Source organism: Haematobia irritans, chromosome 3 (assembly GCF_050003625.1).
Source record: "Haematobia irritans isolate KBUSLIRL chromosome 3, ASM5000362v1, whole genome shotgun sequence".
Classification (NCBI taxonomy): Eukaryota; Metazoa; Arthropoda; class Insecta; order Diptera; family Muscidae; genus Haematobia; species Haematobia irritans.
Genome location: NC_134399.1, coordinates 69,081,565 through 69,089,050, shown reverse-complemented (window position 1 = coordinate 69,089,050; position 7,486 = coordinate 69,081,565). Strand labels below are relative to the sequence as shown.

Genomic DNA, 7,486 nt, shown 5'->3' with positions numbered 1-7,486 from the left:
CTATACCGCAAATACGATGATATGGAAATTTTTTTCGTTTCTAGAAAGAAACTACGTATCATCAGCAAAAAGAGGGATGTTATAAATGGGATTATATCCGATTTTAATGAGTGTCCGAAGTTCAGGGTCTTTATACCATCAGAACTCTGCGAGATCAAATCTGTAATCCAGATACCTGCTGATGAGGAGTATACCGAGAAATTTCTGTATGAGAGTTTAGAGATTAAACAACTGCCAGAATATGGCTCTATTGCGGATTATGTGAAAATAGTGGAGGTCAAGCGTTTCACGAAACCGAACGACCAGGGCAACAGAGAAGATTTTGATATGGTATCGGTGACTTTCACTGGAAATAGATTGCCTTCTCATGTCACTGTGGATAAAGTTATATATCCAGTGAGACCATTTATTGAGCCTGTCATACAATGCAAGAAGTGTTGGCGCTATGGCCACTCATCAGCTGTTTGTCGGCGCACAAAGGGAATTTGTTCTAGTTGTGGCAGGAATCATGACGGGCAATGTAACAATGCCCCTGTTTGTGTAAATTGCCATAAGTTTCATGATGCAAAGTATTATGACTGTGAGATACGAAAGCAATTACGCGAAAAAGCAAAGGCGAAGGCGGAAAAGGAAACACCGCGGAAAACCGGGAACATTCCTGAGGTATTATTAGCAGATAATATTTTCTCTTTGAATGAATCCGAGTTCCCACCTATCTCAAACAAACGTGCAAGGAAGAAATCTTCTGCTAAGGAAACACACTCAGTGACTCCTGACAATATTGATTTTCCAGACTCTGAGGAGGCACCACCTCTTGACATTATTCGCGTTTCAGCCTCTGAGGAGGCGACACCAATTTTTCCTTCGATTCATATTTTTGAGACCGAGGAACTTAAATCTGACAAATCGAATATGAAAAATCAATTCGATGATATCGATAATGACAGTTGCTTGGAGAGTGAGATGGCAGTTTTGCCGAATATTGCTCATTTAGATGCACGCTCTCAAGAAGACGACAACATACGTTGCTTAGACGCAAACCCAATTAAGACAACCTGTAAGTATACCCAAGATTCATTTGAGAATTTCCAAAAATCAATTCGTTCACGCCATGATGGCGGAAAATCAAAAATCGATCAACTTAATTCAACACCAAAGGGGTTAGATCAAGATGAGGATAATCCAAACGAATCTAACCAGTTGCAGGAATAAAAAACCACAATTGCAACAATTTCTTAGTGCGGAGGACATTGATGTCGCGTGTATATCTGAGACTTTTTTAAAGCCTCACGATAAATACGAGATATCTGGATATAACATTTTTCGGAAAGATCGAGCCACCTACGGTGGTGGTGTGGCCATTTTACTCAAAAAACATTTAAGATACTCTGTTCTCCCGCTAAGAACAACTAATGAACGAATTGAAATTATTGGATGTACTATCGAAACACACTTGGGAAAAATTGCTATACTATCTATATAAAGGGTGATTTGTTAAGAGCTTGATAACTTTTTTTTTTAAAAAAACGCATAAAATTTGCAAAATCTCATCGGTTCTTTATTTGAAACGTTAGATTGGTCCATGACATTTACTTTTTGAAGATAATTTCATTTAAATGTTGACCGCGGCTGCGTCTTAGGTGGTCCATTCGGAAAGTCCAATTTTGGGCAACTTTTTCGAGCATTTCGGCCGGAATAGACCGAATTTCTTCGGAAATGTTGTCTTCCACAGCTGGAATAGTTGCTGGCTTATTTCTGTAGACTTTAGACTTGACGTAGCTCCACAAAAAATAGTCTAAAGGCGTCAAATCGCATGATCTTGGTGGCCAACTTACCGGTCCATTTCTTGAGATGAATTGTTCTCCGAAGTTTTCCCTCAAAATGGCCATAGAATCGCGAGCTGTGTGGCATGTAGCGCCATCTTGTTGAAACCACATGTCAACCAAGTTCAGTTCTTCCATTTTTGGCAACAAAAAGTTTGTTAGCATCGAACGATAGCGATCGCCATTCACCGTAACGTTGCGTCCAACAGCATCTTTGAAAAAATACGGTCCAATGATTCCACCAGCGTACAAACCACACCAAACAGTGCATTTTTCGGGATGCATGGGCAGTTCTTGAACGGCTTCTGGTTGCTCTTCACTCCAAATGCGGCAATTTTGCTTATTTACTTGGTCGATTATGTAGACCATAAATCGGACGTAAAGCGCGAAACACATTTCGAATCGAACACTGATTTTGGTAATAAAATTCAATGATTTGCAAGCGTTGCTCGTTAGTAAGTCTATTCATGATGAAATGTCAAAGCATACTGAGCATCTTTCTCTTTGACACCATGTCTGAAATCCCACGTGATCTGTCAAATACTAATGCATGAAAATCCTAACCTCAAAAGAATCACCCTTTATATACCGCCGTCGGCTGCATTTGACGGCACCGACTTGTGCAATATAACCGGCCAAATACCTAACCAAATGCGACATATAATATGTGGCGATTTTAACGCTCATCACTCACACTGGGGCAATCAAAGAAATGATGAGAAGGGAAACATTATCATGGACTTCATAGAAGACAATCAATTAGTTTTACTAAATGATGGATCAAACACATTCTTTGGCTGTTCCAATCCTACCGCAATTGATTTGACGATGTGTAGCCCTGCGATTTCTCTTGCTTCTACTTGGACAGCTTTAAATGAATGCTAGGGTAGCAGCCATTGTGTGATTAAGATAATATTACAAATGAGACCAGTTCAACACCAGAAGGTATCATACGGCGTGCCAAAAAACATCCCAAGAGACATTCTAAATGAAGAAGTAAGGCGAATTTTAAACTATGACAGTGTTCAAGAGATTATGGACGAAGGAGGATTCGACATGTTTGCTGATAGGTTTTACCAGACTTTTAAAACCAAGACTAAAAAGAAAAAGTATGATGGCAACTCGTGGTGGAACAAAGAGTGTAATCAAGTAAAGGCAGCACAGATAAGAGCTCTCTCTAGATTCAAGCAAGAACCATCTCGACGGAACTTCGAATTCCTCATGGAAAAGAAGAAGATATATTTATATACAATAAAGAAGGAAAAGAGAAAAGGGTGGAAGGCAATATGCGAAAATATTGATTCTGACCTATGTCCAACTGAATTATGGAAAACGATAAAAAAATTTCGTGGTATGAATATTCCTTCATCTCCCGCTCTTCCCACATCTTGCGCTGAGGAATTTTGTAACAAAATTTGTGGCCCTGCGGGTCCAATACGTGAAGTTTATTTAGAAAGTGACCTTTCGGATGACGCTTTTACAGTTCAAGAATTAGATTTGGCAATATCAACTAGCAAAGACACTTCACCGGGCCTAGACGGCTTCCGGCATGGACATATGAAACAATTTGATAGTGACATAAAGGAGAAACTTCTTGAGATGTACAATGTTGTATGGCATACAGGTGAGATTCCTCTATCATGGATGAAATATAAAGTAACGCCGTTACACAAAAGGGGCAAACCTCCAGACGAAGCGGAATCATATAGGTCGATTGCTCTTATATCTTGCTTACGAAAGACATTTGAGAAAATGATATATAATCGAATAGAACATCAACTGGAGTCAACATACGCTTTAAGCGATGCTCAATCGGGCTTTCGTCGAGGCAGATCCACTCGCGACAACGTAATGGCTTTGTGGGCGGCAATAAATGTAGCCAAAAGTAAGAAAAAGTACACAGCGGCTCTTTTCCTGGATGTAAAAAGTGCTTTCGAAAACGTAAACATTACTTTGCTTATTGAGAAATATCGGGAACTAGGGATAAGCTCACACGTGTGTAATGTGATGCATTGTATGTTCCGGTACAAGAGGCTTATAGTAGAAATGGAAGGTGTTCCGTTAGAAAGGATTTCATTCACTGGAACCCCCCAAGGGTCAATTTTAAGCCCTTTAAGTTTCAATGTATACATTAATTCCTTGTTCTACAATTTAGACACCGAGATTCTAGGATATGCAGACGATCTGGTCGTTTTCTGCTCCGCCAGCTCTCTCAGAGAGGCGATCGTAAAGCTCCAGGAATCTGTAAACATAATAGAAATACGATTAGCAGATTTACAACTTTCCCTGTCACCTGATAAGTCAAAGGCAATGATTTTTCCACCAACAAACAGATGTAATGACTTTGCCTTGCCAGATTTACGTATTGGAAACGAGCAAATAGAGTTTGTGAACGATTTCAATTTTCTTGGATTTACACTAGAGTCGTCTTTAAAGACTCAAAAACATGTACGAAACATTCGTAGGAATTGCTTTCACTATATGAATATTCTTCGAGCACTCTGTGGAGTAACATGGGGAGCAGATCCACAAAACCTATTATTGTTATACAAGGGACTAATACGGCCTAAGATTGAATACATGGCTCCGCTGCTTCTTGAGTGCAACAGTGATGATCTTTTGATACTACAAAGACTGCAATATAAATGCATACGAATCGCATTAGGGGCGATGATATCAACCCACACGATGGCTTTGGAACAGGAGGCAGGTATCGTACCAATTCCGGAAAGGCTGCAATATCTTTCAGATGTCTTCATTAATAAACTAATATCAACAGCGAACCACCCAGCAAACAAGTTTATTGATCAATGTAGCAATCGTCTCATCAGGAAACGACGTTTTTTGAAACGCTATTATGAGAAAATGAATAAGTTCACCATTGAAAGACATCATAGACTTTACAGATATCAGATTTCACGTGAGTCAAACATGCTTACTCCACCTGTTAAATTCCTAGACATTAAAAAGGGCTCAACGAGCCTGGATCGTATCAACGGGAAATACACAAGCTTAATAGAGAACAGATGGAACGAGTTCACCCGCATTTTTACTGATGGGTCAAAAACAATCGATAAGACGAGTTGCAGTTTCTGGATACCCAGTATGGACATTGAAGCTTCCTTTTCCCTTAACAAAGTTTGTCCAATATTCACCGCTGAGGCCACGGCAATATTGGAATCGCTTTTGTTTATTAAAGTTGGTACTGCTGATAAATTTCTTATAATCTCCGATAGCAGATCCGTTCTAGAAGCGCTGAAGTCGCACAACAACAACAGAACTCATCCCTGTATTCTTAGAATTAAGAATGAGCTGAATGATCTTCAACGGTCTGACTTCATTATACATTTTCTTTGGGTTCCTAGTCATTCCGGTATAGAAGGGAATGACTACGCAGACAGAATTGCAGTGAATCATACTGATACTCATGAATACCCGGACATACATCATCAGGACCTTAGGTCCTTTGACAAAGCTATGGCCGTTATCTCATGGCAACGAAAATGGGATAACTCGCCATATGGGCGTCAACTACATACTATGACTCCAACAGTAAACAGAAATCCATGGTTCCACAAACTTCACCTTCACCGGAAATTCATTACTATGATTTGCAGGCTCCGATTTGGTCATATACTAACGAGACAACACCCTGCCAACATTTTTTGAATTTGGGGACTCTTTTGAGTATCCCCACTACGTCGAAAACAATCATATACGACATCAAAAACTCGTCGGAAAAGCGCCGTCACTATTGAGAAGTTGTACCACGCCAAGTTACTACAAAAATGTGTCGCATGAGTGCAATTATTAGGTGCCTTTATAGATCAATTTAGAACGACGCCAATAAGGGACCCTCCAAACAATCAGAAAAAGTGCATTTTAAGATAGTTGTAAAAGAATCATTGTGGTCGAGTAAAACACGTTTGTTTAGATATTTATTAATTTGATTAAACATTTACAAATTCTTAAAAATATAACATTTATACCACTATCACATTACATTTAACATAATTTTTGGCATTAATGATGATGTTGAGTTACAAGTAGCGAGTTACATGTTGCTTCGTCTATCAACCAGTGTTTTTATTCCATGGAGGCAGCGTGTCTGTAAAATATCTGAAAAACAATCACTTTATTCCATTTGGAAAATCACCAAATTGTTCACCAATATACCTTTCACAATTTTAAGCGTATAATCTATGTTTTCAGAACTTTATTTTCGTTTTTATATAATTAAAATATAACAAGCTGGTTGCGCTTGGCGTTTCACAAAAAAAATGGCTTTTTTAACAGTAGGGATGGCAAATTACTTGCATGTACTTTTTGATGTACCTTTTCATGATGGTTGAAGTGACATTTACGAGTCTGTGGTAACGATGAGGTTGAAATAAAACTTTGAAATGCTGGCAGGGCACCTTCATAGAGTTAGAATGATAGATACAAACATCTGTGACTGCGGCGTAATTCAATCAATTGATCACATCACATTTGACTGTCCCAATACGGATAGTGAAGCTCGTGGAAAATTGATCAGAACTCTGAATCAGATTGATATGAAAAACAAGACAATTTGCGAGTTATTGGCTACTAATAACTTGCACGTTTATGGCTTACTCTACACATTCTTTACCGAAGCGAAAATTTCCATTTAGTAGATTCTCATCTGGATTTTGAATTTTATTTTACCCATGATTAATTGAAAAATCCCAACAATTGTGGCATAATAGATCTAGCATCTCTGGTCACAATTTTCAACGTTTGTCCACAGAGGGTGGATTTGGCTTAGCATTGCTTTGCCAAGAAGAAGAAGAAGAAGATTTTTTGAATTTAGGCCGGTACTATGTTCATTCTTGCGAAAAAATTTTATGGAAACCATTATTTCGCACATAGAAAGCGGCGTTTTTTTAGGTAGCTTGGAGCGCTATTTTACAGGGAGCGATATTGGATTAAGTTGGTGGTGTTGCTTGTTTTTACAAAATAACATTTTATTTTTCCTTGGGCAATTGATCTGCTATTCCTTTGATCCTTTGTATAGTTTCGGAACAAAAATATGGTCCGTGTTTGATTTATAAACCCGCACTAATAGTTTTTAATAAATAAATTATTTCTTAATTCACATTGCAAATGGCGCCGTGCTATAAACGTCAGTTTTTCAACACGAAAAAACAAAGTATCACAAATGGAAAAAATTTCGCAAATTTTTCGCAGTTTTTGGTTCTGTATGGAGTTTCAACGCGAAAACCGAACAGAGTACCGGCCTTTTGAAGGCACTTCTGAGAATCCCCACCGCAGAGAGAATAAAAAGACAAGAGGACGAAACTGTGAAGCGAAACTGCGTCAGTAGGTGGCAGTCATGAGGAAAATTTTTCTAATATCATGTAGTTTTTGTCGGCGCTTCTCTAAAATTTCATACAGTTTGCGTCGGCCAGTTCAATTCTCTACCGGCTTTATGTGCTTTGCAGACTATCAGTTATTCCGGACGGATAATAATTTAAATTTAAATTTTTCGGTTTCTATATTCCCATCCAATATGTTTGAAACTTGGTACAATTTTAACCTAAAAATACACTTTTTTATTCTCGTTGGTACAATTTAAAAATGATTTCTCATCCCTGGTGTCGATGATTTTCGTTAGGTCATTCGTATTCGTTATGTGGTGA

The 7,486-nt window shown here is 38.5% G+C and overlaps 1 long non-coding RNA gene across 1 annotated transcript; it reads right to left on the bottom strand.

Moving 5' to 3' along the window:
• Positions 1-5,734: 5,734 nt before the first annotated feature.
• Positions 5,735-6,117, bottom strand: LOC142232259 (uncharacterized). The gene is made up of 2 exons (XR_012721069.1): positions 6,000-6,117; positions 5,735-5,942 (listed from the first exon to the last, which is right to left on the bottom strand). It is a non-coding gene; the product is annotated as an uncharacterized LOC142232259 (long non-coding RNA).
• Positions 6,118-7,486: the final 1,369 nt, after the last annotated feature.